Source organism: Amblyomma americanum, chromosome 4 (assembly GCF_052857255.1).
Source record: "Amblyomma americanum isolate KBUSLIRL-KWMA chromosome 4, ASM5285725v1, whole genome shotgun sequence".
Lineage (NCBI taxonomy): Eukaryota > Metazoa > Arthropoda > Arachnida > Ixodida > Ixodidae > Amblyomma > Amblyomma americanum.
In genome coordinates, this window is record NC_135500.1 from 216850639 (window position 1) to 216867180 (window position 16542).

The window sequence follows — 16542 nt, forward strand, 5'->3', positions numbered from 1 at the left end:
AGTGGTGCACCTTTACACTTCAGTTTTCATTGTGCAGTGGTAGCAGTGGATATTTCACAGAGGAAGTAGCCGAACTTAACAGCAAGCTTGTATGTCAACTTGTCAGATGTGGCTGCTGAGGTTTTGTGAAATAGCAACAAATGACATAAAAAAAGACTCAAGCTTTCTGTGCAGCTTTGCCTTTTTCGCTGCATGTCCCACCTGAATGCTGTATCATGAACAGAGATTTGACTCTGAATAAATCATCCAGAATGCCACTGAGGTGCACTTTTTGCCAATGCTTGTGGCAAACATGACAGCTTGAAATCTCCCTGGCTCGGTACAGTCTCTGTAGACATGAAGGTGATCGGCTTTGCATCAGCTAGCTAATATCAGTTAACCTGCGATCACTTTCTTTCTAATGAAAGTGATGGTGCAGGATAGGGGAGCCAAAGGGCGAGCTGTCCTTGTTTAATTTATTTAGTCTTGTTGCGAAATAAACTTCGGTGCAGCGCACTATTCTGGGTGTGCTCAGCCTAAAGTGATCATCTTCATATTGGTTTCAACTGTACATTGCAGAAAATTTTTCATTCAGTCATGCTGATGTTTTTTGCCATTGGCAAAGCACTGTCATCAAAATACACCCACAGAGTGGGGGTTAATGGATGACTGCTTGTCTCTTGTATGTGCCCATTGCACTTATTCACTTACATGCAATAGCCTGCTGGACAGATGCTTTTTGTCTTCTTTGTTTAGTAACACCAGTGCAATGGTCAATAAAGCAAGCATATTTTAATGCATTGGGATTCCACATATTTTCTGCTCAATCTTTTTCACATGCTTAGTGCCCTGTTAATTTAGTAACTTCCATGGGGAAACCAGGTCGGTCTTCAACAGAAGACTTGCATCATTAAAGATAAGACTTCAAGGATAATTCATATTAATTTCACTCACTTCAAAAAGCGGCTAAACTGAACTGAATCAAAGGAACCTCAGTTGGGTGCTAACGTACCTACAAGAAATTTCTTCTTTGTGAATGAAGTCATCTTTGACAGGGTGTATACAGGTTTCATTCTCCGAATGGTGGCGGCAAAGTAGTTTCAGAGCACCTGCCTTGCAGTTTCCCATTTTATACAAATTACTGGCTCGCCTTTTTTAGAAAGGGTGCATTTGTCTGCTGCCAGGGAAGTAGTAGAGGCACGGCGGCTGACTAGGCTGAAGATCACTTGTGACACTGGCTGACCAATGTGGACGGTGCATCACACCTCTCCAATATAAAAATTTCAGGTCCATGCCACTGACTTAGAGGGCACTGACATCAAAAGCATCAAGTTCAACACAGAACATAGTGCCCTCATAATTACACTTTTAGTATTTGTAGGGATTTTAGATCGGCTTTATGTCAAAATACAGTAAACCCCTATGTAACAAAGTCACTTTATGCTATATACATGTAAGGACTGGATGTTACGGTTCTGATTTTTGTTGTACTAGCACTTATAGTGGCTATTTCCTGCATTTAGCCATTGTGTGTTTGTCTGTCAGCCATCATCGACCATTTTTTTTTTTTACGGACTTTTTTGCTGTTTATTTCGGAGTGCAATTTTTTTTTCACTATTATTTTTTGTTAATGAATTAGTTGTTTTTTTTTGTAATGTGCGGTATTCTTCTGTAGTGAAAAATAACTTGTACCACATTTTGGCCTCAAGCAGTCGATTTACAGCTGTGCTTGCAGAAGTGAACGATATTGCCATTCAAATAGCAGCAGGAGTTAAATGATGGAACCCTCAGACAAAAACGCAAAGTGAAGTTTATTTCTAGAAGTTGGTTTGTTGTTACTGTTGGTTTGTTGTGCTAGGCTGAAGGAGAGGGCTGGAAATCACGTGACCTGCGTGCTGACAGCAGCAACGGAACTGCTGCTGAACTGTTGGGTAAGATAGAACAAGACTCTTTTTGAGCAGGGTGTGTTGCTGGGCAAGTTGGTTCGACATTCTGAACGCTGAAGCGCTGGCAGACGACGGGACGAAGGGAGGACGAGACACACAATGCGCATTGGCTCTTATTAGGCTCTTATTGGCTCCGACAGAGCATTGGCTCTTATTAGGTCATTCCTCGTGCCACCGTCCTTTGCAGTGCCACCTGCCTCAGTGGACTGGTGGCAAAGAAAGAAGGGGTTGGGAAATCCCCTCTCCACTTTTAGGTGAGATGAGGGAGGATGGGAGGTAACGAGTGGCTTGGGTGTCCTGTCAGCTGCAGGAGGTGGTTCGTTCGCAGCCCACCGAAACCCACTGCACAGCATCACTGCAGTCCTGGGCAAGTCCAGATTCACTTCCAGCTGTCCGACTCAGCGAGAAAGAACAGAACATGCCTGTGAAAAATTCTTGGCTGTCACACCGCAGCCAACACTTAAACATTCAAGTTACACACTCATAACCTACCTCCAATTTTTTTTTTTATGACGCTTATATATGCAGTGGAGAAGCCTACTTAAAATGATGACAGTCAACTGCTCTATGCTAGCAGATGACTTATGGCAAGGAGTGCAACCTGCCGGTCTGCAGAGGTGTGAAGGTGGCAGGGCGATGCCCATAGTCCAACGGCAACACACCACATTCACAGGTTCTGTACCTTGTTTTCTCCTTTCACCAAGTATAACTCCTACTCAATAGCCAGAAACCTATGGTGCGCATGTCAGACTGCCGACATCTTTCAATTAAAACCGAATTTCAGAAATTGAATTTGGCATACTTTTATACAATTTTTTTTAACAGCAATGCTGTTTAAGTCGGAGGTTGTTCCGTTATTCGTGCGCAGCAGTGGCTGTGTTCGCACTAATGAGGTCACTCACGGACACCTGAGAGCCCCTTTCGCAGTGGACGACAACTAATACAAAAAACACAGACGCCCTCGGGGGTGTTGCGTAACCACGTGGTATAATAAAAGGAGCTGCGCTCCGGCACCCAACGACAGAGCGACCGTGTGTCCGACGGAGATAGATGGGGCCACGGAAAAAGAATCTCTCTCCCGAAGAAGGGGAAGCGCAGTGCAAAAGCTGACGTGCCGCTGCTCGAGAACGGATGCGACGACTTCGGTCCAATCCCGAATATCGAGCTGCTGAGCATGCGTCAAGATGTCAGCGAGTTCCAACAAAGAGCTCGAGTTCAGAGTCCATGTTACCCAGCGAAGCGTGAGCGCAACCAGGTGTGTCGACATCGGGATGTCAGCGAGTTGAAGAAGATTCGAGCATCTCTGTGTCGTCAGTCTTACACGGGAGTGTAATCTGCCCTACATTTTTTTTTTTTTCGGTTTAAACATTCAAACTTTAGATAAGTATACAATTGTTTCAGCTCTTGTGCACTCCATAGGTGGAATCACTACTTCCCTTGCAGTCGCAGTGAACTCTTGAAAAGAAAAAGTAGAATTTCATGCATCATCAATCTTGTTTCCAGAAACTAGAGTTCAGGGTCTCTCGACCGCACTTGGCGCATTTCACGTGCCTTTGGATGCGTTTTCTTCATGAGAAAAGTGCTTTAAAGGCTGCCCATCTAATTCATGCTGTCAGCGAGACTGGCGACATTGCAGCGATATAATCTTAAAATGCCTGGATGGCAACTTGCAGATGGTATTTATTGCAACAGAAGTTTTCTCTTTGCCAAATTTCGTTGCATTAGCTCAGTTTATGGCATCGGATGCTGATTAAGTCTTTATATGGTCTAGCCAACACAATTGGAGTGGCACGCAATCTATTGCTATACATTGCGCAAGTAGTTTGTTAGACTACATTGACACGACATATAGTGTTCAATTTCCACATTTTTACCAAGTGATCTTAACAGTTTCTCAACAGCTTGGTCTGCCAACATATGGCCATACCCAAAATTCATTTTCATGGATCCCTTCGAATCGGGTTTTGCACGGGCCCTTGAGATCATCGAGCTCTTGGTTTTCGAAAGTGTTTGAAGGTGCCTATAAACTTATGAAATTTCAATGCACTCCTTGAATTCCTTGAAAAGTTAGATCGATCTGGTTGATCTAAAAAAAGCAAGGCCACACGGTGACCAGGAGCGCCTCTCAGGGGGAACAAAGGAAGGGTAAAACCTGAAGCGACATGGCACCCAGGCCCACTTTAACTCCAATAGGCCATAAATCCTCCAAGACACACTCCCTCCTTGCCTTCCTCATTTTCCTGCATGTTTTTTTGTTTCTGTAAACTGTCCTCCTCCTCTGGTTTCCTTGTGAATCTTCCGGGCAGGGGGGTTGCTAGTTTTCCCATTGCTCTTCCCATCTTCAAATGCTTCCTCTGGTGGTGGTGTTTTCTTAGTTCCAACACCAGTGGTGTTGGCCCTGAAGTTGTCATTTTAGAATGGCATGCCAGATGGAAAATGCAAGTTCCAGCCCGCCTCACTTGAACATGTGGGGTAAGGTGGATGACTGAAAACACACTGCAGCGGTCCGCATAGAGCAAAGTGCATGTTGTGCCAGAAGAGAACTGATGTGGCGATATTGGGTAATTCGGCACTGAAAAGCTTGAAGCATAACTCCAGGTCAGCAGCATGCAGAAGCAACTATATTGTTGGAAATTTCATGCATATTGGTAAAGGATCACCTCACATGCCTGCACATGTTTGGGAGGACACTGCAGAACGTTAAGCAAAAAGTCAGCAGGCATGTCAAATATGCAAGGAACTTGAGCTGGAGCTTGAGAACTTGTTTGAAAAAAAAAAATGACAAAGCTGCAAAAAAGGTTGATTTCTCTGCGAGGATGCTGGAATTAAGAATGACATAATTTTCTTTGTCATTTACACTTTTGGCTGAAATGGCAAGTAAAAGGAAGCAGAGATAGTGGCAGATAAATCCTAATCTGTTTGATCCAAAAAGGTTTCTTGTCCCCCTAATTACTGCCCCTTTGCATCGTTAAACTCCTGGAATTCTGCTTGAATTTCAGGCAAAATATTCTGTACAAACGCTGTTTCAGGCACATCAATGTCACATTGCTTGCAAGTAAAAAGTCGCATTCTCATTTGTTTTGATGTTTGCATTTCAGTTTGTGCTAGCAGTATTCACAACCTCACCTCTGAGTGTTATCTGCATAAACAGCCCCTTCCAACAGCAGGCTTTCCGTGTATTGAAAGTCCCTAAATTGTGTGTGAGCTTGCAAAATGCTATGCAGACCCCAGCAAAGGTGTTCGATGAGTTTATTTTTATGCACTCAGACAGTTCATGTTCACTGCCATCACCAGCATTTCATCATTTAGCATGTACCATTCAACACACTCACATACAGTATGCCCTGTGAACATGAATCTTATTAAGAGAGAAAAAAAGTGATTTAGAAGCCTAAAAAATGTCCACACTTGTCTACACAAAAAACAGCACCTTCCTTCCTGGCTCTTTCAAAGCAAACAGAGCAGTCCACAGTAGTTCATGGCTATTTTATATCAAATGTTCAAAACCTTCCATCCTAGTGAATTGTATAGACTTAATGAATATTAACCCCACCAGCCAACTTCTCTACACATTGCTAATCATTTAATTCATGCTGTCACGTGCATTCCTCATTCTTGGGACAGAGAAGCGATGAAATCAAAGCATTTGCACTAACTGCAACACTTAATGTATCCCAATTTGTGAAAAACAGCTTTTCACACCAGCAGCATTCTAAAGAACACAAAAACTACAAAGATTGGTTGCTGGCTCTTGGCCACAGTGTGCCAGCTGCTTTCCTTGATTTCAGAAAATATTATAGAGCACAGTTTCAACACCAGGTGCTAAAAATGCACTTGCTATTTATGAAGCATAAGATGTACGTGTCTCATTCTATACAACAGTAATACAATTGTCGGCTTGCATTGTACGACATAAGTTCTTTTAGCTCCAAACAAGATTTTTAGCCACGAAACAAGAATGAAGAATCCCTACCACAACCATGACATCTGATGACCTAATACGGTGCACCCACAACCCAATTCACACAAATGGCATACAATGCACCATATCTGTTCTTGGGTTTGTAACCAAGAAATTCAGTGTAGTAACTTTGCATTAATATTGTATGTCTTACAGGTGAGCAGCTCAACACATACAAGTTTAATAACGTTATAAGAATTATTTTTTTTTGGCACAAAACAAATGTAAGGACGTCCGCCTAAAAGAACAAAAAGAAACCTGCAGTACTAACACCGATTGCCTGTATGCTGGAAACGTTTTAGCATATGCGACTCATTGGTTCAAAACTGAAATATAACAAAAACTGTTAAAGACAAGAAATGTCCTGCGTAAATGCCACAAGTTACCACCTGTGCACTGTTCATACGATTCCAGTTTAAATGATGTTGAGGATCATAGTCTGGTATCCGCCCAATGCCCAAACTTTTTTTAACCTACAGTTCCTGAAGCGTTCATCCGCACCGCAAAGAAGAGAAGCCATGCTGTTATGTCATTTATAAAATGACACTACAATATGGCTTAAAGGTCTTCTCAAGAAAGGACCTTTAACAAGTACCAACAAGAATTTTTGTAGTTGTTTTCTTCTACTTTATGACTAGATAAAAGCCTGGTATAACAGTGCAGAACTGCACTTGCTTCGATGCTCAATGAATAATCGCTTATGTCTCAGTTCATAAATAGCAGCTTTGCATGCGACAGTGGGAAGTGCATAGACATCAAGGGCTGCACAGCTGGTAGTCACATGGGCACCACCTAGGTGCCTGTGCAGCAGATGAGTTGCCAGCAAGAGGTCTCAACATCAGCACTCCTTGATGAACTTCGCAAAAGCTCGCAGGCGCTGCACTTTAGAGTCGGTCACGCATGTAGTTAAAACTATGTAAGCTAATCTATGTTTGCTATTAACACTTTGCAAAGGGTATCTCCATATGCGCAGAAATGCGATCATGAAAGTATTTCAGGCCGGGGTCAGTACTTTTAAGTTTCCAAATGCTCTACTCTTTTCTTCAGTCTGACACACAACTGAGACAACCACCTCTACCCTATGAGAAAATAAAAAAAATGCAATGCTTGGGCAGAAGGGAGGCGGCCACACCAAAGACAAGTTGCTACTTTATACTACTCGCAGCAAGACGTCAAGAGTCGCATTAACTTCCCATTCGCACGTCTCCGGGCAGGCAACCTTTTCTTGAAAGGTCATGGCCATCGATCATGCCTCACTGCAGCATTGTTCAAGCTCTGCTCAGCACAGCGGCAGGCAGGCCAATTGGCTGCGTGTTACACTCTTGCAACGTGTATCACAATAGGCACTCGTGCGTCATTCGTACATATTTGGACAAATGTGCCTGGCGGCTAAGCCATCAAAAGAGCAAAAACAGAGGGCTTGCAAAAGCACATTTAGCACTCCACTCAAATGCCAATAAGACGGAAGTAAAGCTCTGCAGAGAGCAGCTCGCATCAAACTCAAATGTTAATAGGCTCTAAACACGAGAGCACCAAAGAACCAACAAACACTATAGCTCTCAGCATATGTCACAGCGTGCCTCAACTGCCAAGCAACGAATACCAAGTTGCCATGGTTCAGTTGCACTATATCTGCTATCAGAGCGCACAGCTAACCAGGGCACATGAACTTTGTCGCACAGACCTTGCACATCACCTCTTCATTTCCTTCTTGGGTCAAATCAGCTTTGCTTTTCACATTGCAAGCGAAATGTTCGACATCCACACACGAAGCCCGATGCCCTGCGTTTTAAAAGCTAAAGCAGTCAACCCTCTGCAGACAAAGCACATGAGCATGCAGAGCCCTTTTTCTGTCGTAAACACTTCCATCACTAAGTGGGGCAGTGAATAGTCTTGACTAGGAAGCTCTTTTTTCCTTTTCACACTCCACGCATGACCGCATAAAATCCTCCTTTTTATTTTTCTGTCAACGCCTTGCGTGATAATGCTCCTATCTCCTAAAAGAAAAATTTGCAGCTGCATAAGGAACAAATAGGCTACACGTGGGGCTGACAAACTGCTATTCCAGACAACTGCAAAACAAACTTGACAGAGGTCACACAGCCATAAAATAAAGACAGATCTAAAATGCTAAACAGAGCTGTCCACTCAGGGCATGAATTCAAGCAAACTTAGTGTTGTGGTTTGGTTTTATGGGGTTCAACGTCCCGAAGCGACTCGGGCTATGAGGGATGCCGTAGTGAAGGGCTCTGGAAATTTCGACCATCTGGGGTTCTTTAACGTGCACTGAAATCGCACAGTACACGAGCCTCTAGAATTTCACCTCCATCTAAATGCAACCGCCACAGCCTTGACCGAACCCGCGTCCTTCGGGACAGCAGCCGAGCGCCAGAGCCAGCGAGGCGGCCTCACGCATGGTGTGTTTACTAACTGGAAACAAGAATTTTCTATCCTAAAAGAAAGTTTTCACTTACGTCAGCATCTACACACGTAAAAAGAATACCATAAGCAAAGCTAAGCAATACAGTACTGCTCACAGGCTTTGTATTGTTTTCCAAGCTGTGAAACATTTGACATATTTATATAAATTTCAAATCACCACAAAGGCAAGCCAGTGTGAATTACATGCTGCAATCCTTAACGTGACTCAATGTCCCGGTACATTTTTGCACCTTAGTGCTCTTAAGAGAACGAAGCATAGCGGAAGTCATGGACTTACCAGTGGCTAATTACTGCACTGTTGGGGCACATAAAAGTGCCTTACTAAGAGCTGCAGGCATGCAGCTACCTGTGCATTTATGTCATTAAGTAAAAGCTTTCTGGAATCAAAATATACTGAAGATCACAGTACTGAAAGTCAATACCCTCACCAATAACTCTGCTGTGCCACCGAGGAAAAAAAAAAAGCGACTACACCGCTCTCTCACATGAAGCATGAATGTCTCCAAATAAACAAGTAGTGAAAGATGGTTCGAACAGCTGTGATGTTACTGCTTTAGCCACGAGAGGCAACAACCATCCAGAAAAAATAAATTGCTGATGGCACTTGCATCGTGTATGTATTTGCACTGCAATGGTCAACAATAGTCACACAAAATAATTAAATTTTCACAAACAAAATCCTGGATGCTCAACACTGGAAAACCACTTTTTCAAAATTTCTTTTTGCAACGGCTCTAAAAAAATGATACCCGCTTAAAATGCATCAATGACATACATGCCCAGCAAGCAACATATTAAAATTAGATTTCAGTGAACTAGAAAACAATTTCAAATGACATAACATGCAGTTATGATTGTGGATATGGTCTCTCTAGCTGCCTCACCACGAATTTTGAGTTGTTTCTTGTGTAGTCGTGTCTGCTCGTTTGCAAAGACAAGAAAATATGAAACTTTTGCCAGAGGCCTGGTTCAGTGCTCTCTTCCCTTCTCTGAACATGGTCAGTAAAGCTTTGTAGGGGGCTAGTTGGTCGTACATACTGAGACTGGGGAGCGCTACAATCAAGACAAGGGGACAACACCACATAAGAACACCACGAGACATGAGCGCAATGTGTCTCGTGATGTTCTTATGTGGTGTTGTCCCTTGTCTTGATTGTAGTGTTTCCCAATCTGTCTGAACATGGTGAATGATAAAAGTTGAGAAGGTAAGATTACACACAGGTATGACCGCAGCACCACGTCTGAAAACTGTTGAAACCTTATCCAACTACAGCATGAATGTACACCTTAGCATGGACAGATGTGCAGTTCCATTTCACTGCTAATAATTCTTGGCAGACACTTCTGGAAGCTTAAAATAATTATTTGGTAAAGCTAAATGATTTCACTAAGACCGTGTTCAGGTGCCAGTTAGTGAAAGGTAGTATTGTATCTTAGAAATGCTGTATTAATTGTAAGCATCAGATAATGTGCAGCCTTGCATGCTGTGTTCTAAATAAGGAAGCTAGGCAAACTGTCAGATCCAAAATGAGATGACAAGTTCACTCATTTTCCCTCTTGCCAGAAACAACTGTCCTTTGCAAGAAATGCATTTCTTTCCAGCATAATGCTTTGGTAACTTTTAAGCTGCGCCTTTTGATAAACGTTTAAGATGTATCATTAGAGACATTGGCAACTGTAAGACCTCCACGCTGAGACTATAGTAGGATACAACTTAAAAAAACAACAGTTGTTAACACTAGGCCATGGTCCGCAGCATACTGTATCACTCCGCTAGCCAGTCACGAATGCAAACGAAATCAGCTTTTGTAGCGATAGCTACATTACGGAAGCATTTCGAGCCTTCAGCGTGACGGCGCTGCCACCCTGTGGCTGTCACGTGGTTGGTCACGTAGTGCGGAGCAGCTGCCGGCGGCGCGGCGCCGTGGCTGATCACGTGGTTGGTCACGTGACCAAGTTCCACTTGGCCAGCTGTAGCTATCGCGTCACTCCAGGTTTAACCAGAGCTAAACCACCGCCAATTTTTTTTAATGTTAGACTATAATAAACAAGCCCGCTATCAAAGTTCTAGAGCTCATAACTTTTTTCTTGTGATTAGCTTCTTGCTTAAGTTTAGCGCTCTGTTGTGTGACTTGTGTGTGTTCCTTCTGTCCCGTCTTTAGTGCCGTAGCTATGGAAGTTAAAAACCAACTCGCCCAGCATACTGTATTGTGACAAGAGAAGTTTTAACAACGGACTACTTTTTGTCGTGGAGGAATTCTGTGCGCCAGTCCTGAATGTGGGCGGAGCTTCACTGCAGACTTAAGTTGTATCCGACTATAATATGAATGTGTGGTTGAGAGTGCATCTGCTTGGCAAGCTTTAGATACTCCAAGTGGTAGCTCAGTTTTATATTTCTGAGAGCAGCTGCTAAAACAAATCAGAGCTTTATTTCTCGAGCAACAGCAACTTTATGAAATGCCCAAAAAATCGCACTTAAAAGTACACATCTACCATGACCAGAGTGTTGAACCAGTTTCCAGGCCACATATCCAGGCTTCTGTATAGCTCCTACAGCCCCAAAGTTTCATTGCGATGAAAAAAGTCCCCATCACAGCTAAAAGCTTTGGACCGCCATGAGCTCCACAGAAGTGGCATCACTCAAAATGAAGACTGGTGAGAATGGATGTCACTTAGCAGTGCACATGGCTGTGGACAACAAGACTGCTGTAATCTAAAGAGGCACCGGTCTATTAATCCTTGATGAACTTGAAGAAGAGGCCATCAAATGAATTGTGAGCAGCAAGAATAAAAGCTATTTAACGTCTCTTCCCTTTTGTAGCGATAGCTACATTACGGTAGCATTTCTAGCCTTCAGCGTGGCGGCACCGCGGCAGTGGCAGCGCCGCCACCATCCTGTGGATACGCTGCCACCCTGTGGCTGCGCCGCCATGCTGTCACATGGTTGGTCACGTGGTGCGGAGCAGCTGCCGATGGCGCACCACCGTGGCTGATCACGTGGTTCCTCACGTGACCAAGTTCCACTCGGCCAGCTGTAGCTATCACGTCACTCCAGGTTTAACAAAAGCTAAACCATCGTCAATTTTTCATTCTGCAAACCTGCTACTACCTCAATGCAATCAAAGTCAACGCTTTCAGAAGTCAACAAAAACATGTTCCCATAGGTATGCAACATGTATAAATAGCAACAATTCTAGCAAAATGCAGAGCAAACAAGCTGCACGAAAACTGACCGACTGTTTATAGTGAGCACACTTCCACTGCAGAGCTGGCATTTGCCAAGAAAAATACAGTGAAAGGGCGAAACAGCAACAAGTAATTTCATTCAAATAAGTCACAGCACTGAAAAAAAAAAAAAAACTGCTGCTGGCTGCAGCCACAAACATCTCAGGTTCTATTGCCACCCCACATAGCCAAACATGACACGAACACCTTCAAAGGGCCTACAAGGAATCGGCACATTAAATATAGTAAAACATCAACACGTGACTGCCATATAAGAGACAACAGCGGCAGAGGGTTCAAAACAAGCACAGTTCATGGCAATATGGGCAATGCACTTCCGCATCCCAATAAGGGCTGTGCAAAGTCATGTGGAAGAGTGACTGGAAAATGTTTTAGCGGAAATGCAATTAGTTTATAGCACTGCAGAAGTATTTCTAGCCCGCTGCAGAACTGACACATCTAACAGTATTACGCACCGGTATTTTTTCTTTTTTTTTCAGGCACAAGAACAGTTTGTGGTGCTAAAAAATGTACTAGCACAATTTTCCAGCACACTTCAGTACACTGTGGTACTAACGCATGCAAATGCATCGGTGTCACATTAAGTGTGAGGAAAGGCGGACAAATCTGCCTGAGGTGTCAGAAACATTTTCCAGGGACTCGAACCAGTGGACATGACAACTGCGGTCACAGTTATGATGACTGCAGCAGGCTTTTGAGGATCGAGGGCTAGGGGTCTGCCGGTGCCTCCAGCATGTTGAGCAGGAAGCTGTCTATGGGAGTGTCTCCGATGAGCTTGAAGAAGAACAAATGCTCGAGGCATTTGAGCCCGATGCTGCGCAAGGCAGGCAGCCGCAGCAGCAGCTTGCCGAAGCGACCCGGTTGGTCCGGGTGGTGCCGACGGCAGTGCTCCTCCAGCGCCGCATACACCTTCTCGCGGAGCGCCTCTACTCTGGTGGCGTTTCGGAGACCCTTGGCGTCTGGATTGAAGAGCACCACGGCGCGCAGGCAGCCGAGCTCCGTTTTGTCCATCTTCATGTCGCGCATCTTGGCCACCAGCTCGGCTAGTACGCGGTCGAAGATGTCGCCAACGCCTGCGCCGTGTGCGCTGTGCCGCTGCACCACCAGCCCGGTGGCCAGAACGATGCCGTCGCGCACCGCCACAGAACGGTGCGAAAAGGCGGCAATAAGCAGTTCGTTCCAGCCGGCTTTGAGCAGCGCGGTGCGATCCTCGATGGGAAGCTCTTCGAAGTGCGGAATTCGCCGGGCCCACTGTACGAGCTCGTGAAGCTGGCGGTCGGCAGCCTGGCACATGCTGTTGACGGGGTCGCGGCCCGATGCGGCCGCGTCTGCGGCCAAAACGGACGGTGCCGGCTGCTCGACGCGCATCTCGGCTTCGAGAATGCGTTCGAGTGGCATGTCCGGAGAGCCCGGCCCTCCGACACCGCCACTGACGCCAACGCCGCCGCTGGTGCTTTCAACCTCGTTGTCGTTGCGGTCCTTTGCCCGCTGGCGTTCCTCTTGGACGGCCTCGCGCTTCATGCCGCACATGAGGCATTTCTGGTAGCGGCAATACTGGCACCGGTTCCGCTGCCGCTTGTCGACAACGCAACGTCTCTCCTCACGGCACGCGTACGTGAGGTCCTTGCGTACGGTGCGCTTGAAGAAGCCCTTGCAACCTTCGCAGCTGTAAACTCCGTAGTGCTTGCCCGACGCCCGATCGCCGCAGATTGAGCAGAGGTGCTTGGAACCGCTCAGCGGATGGGTGGCTGGGAAGCGCGAGTCTCCGCCCGGCGCCGTTGCGGATGACGGCCCGTTGCTGAGCGTCGGCTGTCCGTCGGCGGGAGCGCGGTTCACCGACAGAGTTCCCCCGTAGCCGCCGCCCGACAGGTAGGTCGACGGCTGCGGGAGTAAGCTGCTCGACACTCCGTTGGAGGCACCACCGCCATTGAGGTTCCGCGTCGGTTCTTGGTAGGCCATGGTGCGGGCTTCAGGCCGCTCGCATGCGGGCCCAGCCTTGCGTGCAGATCGGACGCGCGATCACAAACAGGCTGTCCTCGGGCGGCAGGTGAACGTTCAGTGGGGCAACGGCACCCACGAAGCGAAGACAGGGCTACCGACCTGCTGCCAAGGCGGCAACGTAGCCAATGTTGCCGGACGGGCCGAGCGAGCAGCTGGAGTGGCGGCGGCGCAATCTCTGGGCGCGCGTGAGACCAAGCGCGGCTGATAGGCGCGTGCCGCTTGCGACATCGCATTCAAGAGCACATTTCGATGTCTAGACGGCGTAGGGTAAACGCTCGCGCGTATCTACGCCGTGTAAAAATTTGCCTTCTCTGCAGTGCGCCTGACCTTCCAAACCGTAAGCAAGCAAATAAACAAGGCTGGAGCGAACGCTATAAGAAAAGCAGCACCGTAATAATTTTACAAACGTGAAAGAAGAGAGAAGCTAGGGCAGCCCTACATTGAACGTTATATAAGGCCAGTATTTATCGACAACTAAAAATAGCAAACAAACATTTTGCTGACAAAATTACAGTAGTTTCAGGTGTAATGCGCCATAGTGTTACCGACTTCTAGAGGCAATTGCAAGTACGAGAGCAATAAGCCATAACGGGCACATAGACATCAAAATCTAACCCAGGTAGCTAGCGAATCAACTCCAAAATGCTGCATGCAAGCTTTCTGCGGAACTACCGGACACGAATTTTCACCTCCGTGACATTTCGCTCAAGAAACAGTTATGCTCGAGTCCCGTTTCGGTGAAGGCGAAACTCAAGCGCCCGTGTGCTGTGCTGCGTCAGTGCACGTTAAAGATCCCCAGGTGGTCTAAATTATTCCGGAGTCCTCCACTACCGCAACTCCTTCTCTTTTCTCCTTTCACTCCCACCTTCCTCACTTCCCTTACGTCACGGTTAGGGAGTCCACCGAGATGGGAGACAATTACTGCGCTACTTCCTTTCCTCAAAAACCACTTTCATTTCATAAGTCCAGAATTGTTCAGGGCGAAATCCCAGCAGCGTTCATGCAGAATATCCAAAATTACATAATGCATTATGTAGTTCATGCGACACACGAGTATGCCAGTAATGCAGAATGGCGCAGTGAACCAGTGCACAGTCCATAGGTCCCACCATCATGTCCTTCGCCATGGTATTCTCCACAGGTACCCCACAACTTCTCTTTGAATGGGGGGAGGGCAAGTCCAATATTTTTAATTTGTTCGATGTATTTTTAAATATGAAATAAATTTTTTTAGTATATATTTACTGTTCAAGGAGGCATTTTTTTAATGCATATAAAAGTTCTATTGGCATGGGCAGCTTTATAAATATGCATACTCGAGAAGTTATCGACAGCATTAAAAAAGTTTGCACACAGTCTGTTTCAGTTCTGCTGATCATGGTCTTGAACAGGAGTCACTCAATCAACGACTTCTGTTGGAACATGATTGGTTTAGGTTACTGAAACGAAAATCTTTAAGATTGACTATATGAAAATTTTTAGCTCAGAAGCCACAGCAGTGGCTCAGTGGTCATGGTGCTTGGCTGCCAACTCGAGAAGCGGGTTCGCATTTCGGTGAAGGCAAAAATGCTAGAGGCGCGTGCGATGTTGCGATGTCAGTGTATGTGAAAGACGTCCCTCATAGCCTTAGTCGCCTTTGGGATGCCAAGCCCTATAAACCAAACCATTACTAGCTCAGCCACGCTATGCCTTACATTAATAACGTCCTAGAATTGAAGCGTTTGTCAAAAATGTGATCTGAGTGCAAACAGTTGGAGACTTGGGAGGGCACTGCCTTCCTTGGCAGAAATTCTGGCGGGGGATGACCGCCATCCTTTTCCACAGTCTCCGTTTTCTCCACACCACCTTCGAATTCTCACCTATCAGCAGAGGCTGCTCATGCAGTCATGTCATTTAGGCCAAGTAAGCTCTCATTTTGCCCCTTAAGAGGTCTCAGCATTGTGGTTTAGCATTGCCCTAAACACCCAATTTTCTTCAGGCTGCTCTGTAGACGGCGAATGAAGCCACCATAGTTGTATGAGAGACTATAGTCATATGCAACTCAAGAACAAAGCAGCTAACAACCCTCACAGGAGGCCCTCAAACCAATGGTGTTGATTGTTTGTCATGCCGTCGTAGTTAATCCCTTAGCACGACATCGCAGTGAAATGGAAATTAACCGCGATGTCATCACAATCAGTAGACGCCATTGGCTAGAGGGCCTCCTTTGAACCGTGTTTGCTACTTTGTTCTAAAGCTGTAGCCAATTATAGTGTCTTTTCAACATTTGCTCACACAAAATACTGAACACCTAGCTGCAGCAGAAACTAATTCCTGGGTGCTGAAACACAAATTGAAACTGTATGCTAATCATCACCTGACCTTAACTGTGATACTGTAGCTGAAACTATCTGGGTGAACTGGCTCGACTGCATTGTTTCTTTAACAGTGTGACAAGGCATTGCTGCGACAGGTTTCACCTCCTGACCCTCACAAAGGTTCCCAACCCCCTGTAATGCAAACTGAAATCTAGGGACTGCATGTCTTCACTGCAAGTCTTTGCAATATTGTTCCCATTTCTGCTTTGTCCAAGCTGAAGTGATGCCGTTCCAGTATCAATTAGATTGCCACAGTAATCTACCACAGCTTTCATAACAAACAAGGCATTACATTATGGGCTGCCAAAACAACTACTCTGAGCCAGTCACAGTTGCATTCCAATTCCCAAAAGCTTCTTCATAAGCAAGACCTCGCCACATTTGCACGTTGCAAACTAGGAGCAGATCCTTCCCTACAGCAAATTCCAGTGCAAGTTTGAACAAGTGATCCTTGTTGTCTGAACTACTCAGAAGATTAACAAGCAAGCCGTTTCTATTACGTAAGCCTTTGAATCAATCATTCCACACTGTTACTATATACGACATCAATAACCCCCTTTTAATCGCTGAGGCAGATTTGTCAGCCCCTAACATTACTACTCTCCAACAT

The 16542-nt window shown here is 45.6% G+C and overlaps 1 protein-coding gene and 1 pseudogene across 2 annotated transcripts in view; one reads left to right on the forward strand and one right to left on the reverse strand.

The window, feature by feature from the left end:
* Positions 1–785, forward strand: part of Tango11 (transport and golgi organization 11) — a 34354-nt gene extending 33569 nt beyond the window's left edge. Inside the window, exon 5 of the mRNA XM_077663381.1 lies at positions 3–785. The gene's annotated coding sequence lies outside the window, so the exon portion shown is untranslated. The remainder of the gene's footprint in view (positions 1–2) is intronic.
* Positions 786–5160: 4375 nt separating this feature from the next.
* LOC144129334 (retinoic acid receptor RXR-alpha-B pseudogene) lies at positions 5161–13750 on the reverse strand (annotated as a pseudogene). Its single transcript, XR_013313908.1, has one exon. The product of XR_013313908.1 is annotated as a retinoic acid receptor RXR-alpha-B pseudogene (transcript).
* Positions 13751–16542: the final 2792 nt, after the last annotated feature.